This window comes from Bicyclus anynana, chromosome 4, assembly GCF_947172395.1.
Source record: "Bicyclus anynana chromosome 4, ilBicAnyn1.1, whole genome shotgun sequence".
In the NCBI taxonomy this organism is placed as follows: domain Eukaryota; kingdom Metazoa; phylum Arthropoda; class Insecta; order Lepidoptera; family Nymphalidae; genus Bicyclus; species Bicyclus anynana.
Window position 1 is genome coordinate 17,147,637 of NC_069086.1, and position 6,088 is coordinate 17,153,724.

Genomic DNA, 6,088 nt, shown 5'->3' on the forward strand with positions numbered 1-6,088 from the left:
AAACTGTTATTATCTAGGGGTTTTATATAATTTTGCTGACAAATTCATTTTAAGAGGTTATTTATATATGTAGTTATTTACTAAATTCCAATGAAAGTTAAAATAACAAAATAAATGATTTTCATTTAATTAATACCTGCATTGCATAAACATAAAACTTTCTCCATTACGATTTCGATTTGAAATCCACCACGCTATCCCAATGCGGGTTGGTGGACACACATTAACTGCTCGTAAAAGTTTCAAGTGGTCACAATATATTAGGGGACTAACACAATACCGAATCAACATAGTTTTTAATGTTTGCGCGCCTGTCTGTACGTTAGATAGGGGCGGCAGATGGCTTAGCTCACACCTGATGTCAAGTAACACGCTGACAATACGCAGTAGTCCTCATTCGCACGAGAGTTTTTTTAACGGACGTTAAAAAAGCGTTCAAATCCAACAATTCTCACGGCTGTAGGTTCGATTCCCACAACTGGAAAATATTCGTGTGATGAACATGGGTGTTTTCCAGTGTCTGTGTGTATTTATACATTACTAGCAGACGCCCGCGACTTCGTCCGCGTAAATTTCGATGTCAACTTTACTACTACCCCTACCCTACCCTACCCCTACCCTACTACTACCCCAACCCTACCCAACCCATACATCTACCCTACCCCTACCCTACCCCAAACCTACTCCTACCCTACCCCTACCTTACCTACACCCTACCCCCATCCTACCCTACCACTACCCTAAACCCGACCCTAAACCTACCCTACCCCTACACTACCCCTACGCTTCCCTACCCGTACCCTACCCTACACTGTAACTTCTCTATCTTACTCCTACCCTTAGCAAAATCAGTCCAGTCCTTCGAGAGTGGTGGTATGAGCAAGAGAAATAGAGACTTCTATGCTAATAATATAAAGATGTAAAGTTCGTGTGGTTGTAGGAGGTAATCTCTGGATCTACGGGACCGATTTGGAAAATTGTTTTACCAATAGAAAGCTACGTTATTTGCGAGTGTTATAGGCTATGTTTGATCCCCATATTCACACGGGAACGGGAACTACGTAAAAGAAAGCGCCGGGCGTCATATAGCGGAATTTCTGCGTTTTTTAGAAATTTTGTATTATCTCCGAATCTATTTAAGTAATTAACATACTGTAAAGGGCAAATCTATCTCCATAATATCCTTGTGATTATTAAATGATTTATTTTAATAAGGATTAAAGTTTAGTTGTATAAATAATGACGTAAACCTAAGTATATAAAATTAATAATTTTTAAAACACAAAAGGTACTATATCTAGCTAATATATAGAAGATAGATATATGGTGTCGCGGACTTTTTTGTAGAACTTTTAAAGATACATAAAGTCTACATACATTAATTTCAATTTTACACAATAGTTAAGGCAGCGCATGCGAATAAGTCTGTTTAAGAGGATTTTCAGTCCGACCTGTATGACAAAAACTGTGATAACTCGGCTAATATATATGATACCAAAATATAAAATATAGCCTATAGCACTCCCCGATAATGTAGCATTCTACTGCTGAAAAAATTTTTAAAATCGGACCAGTAGTTCCGAAGATTACCCCATTTAAAAAATGTGACAAACTTACAAACTTACAAACTTTACCTCTTTATAATATTAGTATAGAGTATAGATATAAGTATTTGTATGTAGTATATAATTGTATATTAATATTATAATATCAACTATCTTAGCACTTATAACACAAGCTACTCTGTATGCTTACTTTGGAGCTAGATAGTGATGTGTATTGTTTAAGTATATTTATTTATTTATTTATTTATTTATTCAACTTTTTTAATAAGATACGCTACGACTGCCAACGCTGAGTCTTAACGCATCGCTTTTTTTACACTCGTGCGAATGTTGCCTTACGCTTTACCTTTTCCATTGTAACTATTAACACAGAATACATACCTAGCCTAATATTACAATGAGGTAAAATTAATTATTTCATTTGTTTATTTACTCAAAAACCGATTTTTTTCACCATTAGAAAACTACATCTTCACTGTGTAATAGTAATGTACGCTGAGTAATGTCTCCCAGCATTCTCACGGGAACGGGAACTAAGCATGTGAAATCGCGGGATTTCTGCTAGTAGGTATCATAACACTTCTACTCGAGATAGGTATGCTTTCAGAATCTCTCTATGCAGAAGAATTAAAGTTACCGAAGTAGCTCAACGAGTCGCGAAGCTGAAGTGGCAATGGGCGGGGCCCATGGTTCTGTCACTGGACATTGGTGACCCAAAGTGCTGGAATGGACCCCGCATCGGAGAGCGCAGTGTTAGTCGACCCCACTAGCGCAGTGTTGGTAATGGCATTTTATAGCTTTTAGTTTAGGGAGTTAGTGTTGGTCCACTAACCCCCTAACTAAAAGCTATAAAATGATGATTGAGTGTATACTACTTAATACGTTTCAGTGAATAAACATGAAATTGACCCCATTTTACATAACACCAACGGACGCCCGCGACTTCATCCGCGTGGAAATCAGTTTTCACAAATCCCGCGGGAACCATGGATTTTCCGGGATAAAAAGTAGCCTATGTGTTAATCCAGAGTGAAATCTATTTTCATTCCAAATTTCAGCCAAATCGCTTCAATAGTAGCGGCGTTAAAAAGTAACAAACATCCAAACAAACATACAAACTTTCGCGTTTATAATATTAGTAGGATATAGTGCCTACATATCCTTAAAAGCTTACAAGTACCTATATACGGAACTCTAAAGCTAAAGAAAGCAACAGGTGTATGTTTTATAGTCTAAAAAGTGCATTTTATTACACTTCACTTTATATAGCGTTAACTTTAATGGGTTTAATAGGTTTGGATTGTCTTAAAGCTACGCGCTCACTGTCTACCAAAGCATTTATTTACATTATTATGGACAGCAGAATATAAAAAGCGGTGAAACCACTTATGTAGCATGCAAACCTTAGATATGTAATAAGCAATTGAGAGTTATTAAAAAACACTTTTTTTTTTTCCTGATTGTGTAAGTGCCGTAGGCTGCTTATGGGACCTCAGCGGCGTCACCGGGGGGTTAGAAGAAAGTAGTGGGCGGAACGACTCTCTAAGGGCGTCTCCTCTGAGACTCGGGCCTCGACTTAGAGGGCCGTTCGGGAAGGGTGTTTTGGCCTGAGTGTATCAGTCCGGGCGCCCCCGAGATCGTGAGTTAAAAAGCCCACGTCTGGGTGACGTCAGATATCGGGGAAAAAAAGCCAACATCACGCGGTGTTCCCAGGCGGTCACCCATCCAAGTACTGACCGCGCCCGATGTTGCTTAACTTCGGTGATCGGACGAGAACCGGTGTATTCAACATGGTATGGACGTTGATTAAAAAACACGTTATTTTTATTCCTCACTATCTCGCTTTGAAGCAGTTTGGTAAGTTTATAGTTAACCCAAATTCACCTCTCCTGGGGTGAGTGAAAAATGAGAGTTTAGGCCTAAACTCTGTATAGGCCTGGATCCTGTATAGGATATATTAAACAGTAGGCTGATGATGAAGATGACTTGCCATGAATTTCTGTTAAAACAACACTTTTTAGCGAATAATCAACCACCGGAAGAAAAAAGTTCAAAGGCGTTGCGTTGTACTCAGACTAATTACATAAAAACTAGTATCGCACCCAATAATCAATAATATCACGAACAAAATTGTCTGTCATTTTCTGAGAAAAACTAACTTAAATATCTTAACTAGAAGTTTTTGCCCATTTTTACACCATTCAACTACACAAAAAGGTATTTTTACGGAGCTCTTTAACCGACGAACACGATTACAATTTAACGACGACGAGATTACGAAACATTGAGTCTATAGAGACATTTTAAAATCGCATTAGATCGTTGATTATACACTTTGACAGAAAAGTAACATCTAGCGAGGTAGGTCCTTATCTAATTAGTCTGAGGCGTTGAACAAACGCTGAATAAAAGTAAGCCATCATAAGTTGTAATAGAACAGAAACTTAGAAAATAGAAATGTAAGACTTCTTATTAACAATATCAATATCATAATGTAATATAAATCAAATTGCAATCACATATTATATATTAATACATTGTTACATATTACATGAGCCGTGATAGCCCAGTGGCTGCGACCTCTGCCTCCGCACCCGGAGAGTGTGGGTTCGCATCCGGTCCAGCGCAAGCACCTTCAACTTTTCAGTTGTGTACATTTTAAGAAATTAAATATCACGTGTCTTAAACGGTGAAAGAAAAACATCGTAAGAAAACCTACATACCAGAGAATTTTCTTAATTCTCTGCGTGTGTGAAGTCTGCCAATCTGCATTGGGCCAGCGCGGTGGACTATCGGACTAACCCTCTCATTCTGAGAGGAGACTCGAACTCAGCAGTGAGTCGATTATGGGTTGATAATGATGACATACTACATAAGAACATCTTTGTATGGTAAAATGAATGTTTCTTGCAAATAAATGATTCTGATTCTGAATGCTTATTATATTTTATCAAGTTTTATATAAATGCAACTTACTGTGCACTGCTGTCTTATGGGTGACAACCTTAAGTTTTAATATTGCTGTCAGGAAGCCGTTTAACGTAGGTTAGTAAAAAAGTTAATTTTATTTAATTAGATTAAAATATTTAACTGTTAACGGTTACTTGATAAACATTAGTAAACGAAGCGCCTGTTCTAGGAGTTAGCTCAGTAGTCGAATCCAAGACCTCTCGGTTCCCTACACCACGGAACTATTGAGGCATTATTATAGTAGGGGAGCCCGGGATGCTAAATTTGCAGTTACTAAAGCGTGATGGGGACCGATTAGATTTAGTAGATTAAATAATAGGAAATATAAATGGTTATTATATAGGTACTTTTTTCGCTGTCAGCGGTGGGGAAAAAACTGCAGACTTTAAAGGCAATTTCGATTCGTTCGGCTTACTGGAATTATCAGAAAATATTAACGATTATTTTTTGTGATTATTTCCTTAAAAATAAGCAAAAAATTAAGCGCGCTTGTGGCTCAGATACTGAAATATAAGGGTTTTGTTTTGTAACTCGGGACCCTCCCATTCCATTCCGTTACGGGCAAATAGTTAGATTTTCAATATGCATACCTTTTACCTATCAACTAATCCACTTTATCCTTATCTGACGTGCTGGATGAGTATTTTTGAAGATTGTTAAAGATGATTAAGAGCTCAACTGGAGGTACTCAACAACGTGCAAGGTATAGTCTCATATCTTCATCTGCCACGCTTGAGTAACTGCAAAAATCCCCTCTTCGGCTCCCCTACTTTTTTTTTTATTCTTTACAAGTTAGCCCTTGACTACAATCTCACCTGATGGTAAGTGATGATGCAGTCTAAGATGGAAGCGGGCTAACTTTTTAGGAGGATGATAAAAATCCACACCCCTTTCGGTTTCTACACGGCATAGTACCGGAACGCTAAATCGCTTGGCGGTACGTCTTTGCCGGTAGGATGGTAACTAGCCACGGCCGAAGCCTCCAGCCAGACCTGGGCAAATTAAGAAAATCTCCGTCTGCCCAGCCGGTAATCGAACCCAGGACCTCTGTCTTGTAAATCCACCGCGCATACCACTGCGCCACGGTGGCCGTTAAGTCCATTCACACTGATTAGAAAAAACGCGAAGAAACTAATAGTAAGTAATGCATCCAGCTGCGCCACGTGCCCAAATGCTCCAGATCCCTTTGTCACTCAAAATGCAAAGACGCCCGCGCATTTTTTGTACCTCCTTACTGTATTGAATGCAAAATCTTTTGTAATAAAAAAAGTTGGGCGACTTTGAACTCTATTCACTCAAAATAAGGTTTAAATTGTTCTAAATCAATGACGATTAAATTGCGTTAATCTTATAGTCAGCATTCATCGTTGAGTTCGCCGTCGAAATGCTTTTGGTTAGTGATGTTGAAAACTTTTTTATTACAACAAGATAGTATCTTCTTAAATGTTTTGTCCATATAATGTTTGTTCAAATTGGTGTAGAAAATTGTACATATTTGTGCAAATTTGTAAAATAAAAAAAAAATTTCAACCGACTTGAAAAACATAAAAACG

The 6,088-nt window shown here is 38.1% G+C and overlaps 1 non-coding gene across 1 annotated transcript; it reads right to left on the reverse strand.

Annotated features, from left to right (window-relative positions):
* Positions 1–3,253: 3,253 nt before the first annotated feature.
* On the reverse strand, positions 3,254–3,372 carry LOC128198082 (5S ribosomal RNA). The gene has a single exon (XR_008250824.1). It is a non-coding gene; the product is annotated as a 5S ribosomal RNA (ribosomal RNA).
* Between the last annotated feature and the right edge of the window lie 2,716 nt (positions 3,373–6,088).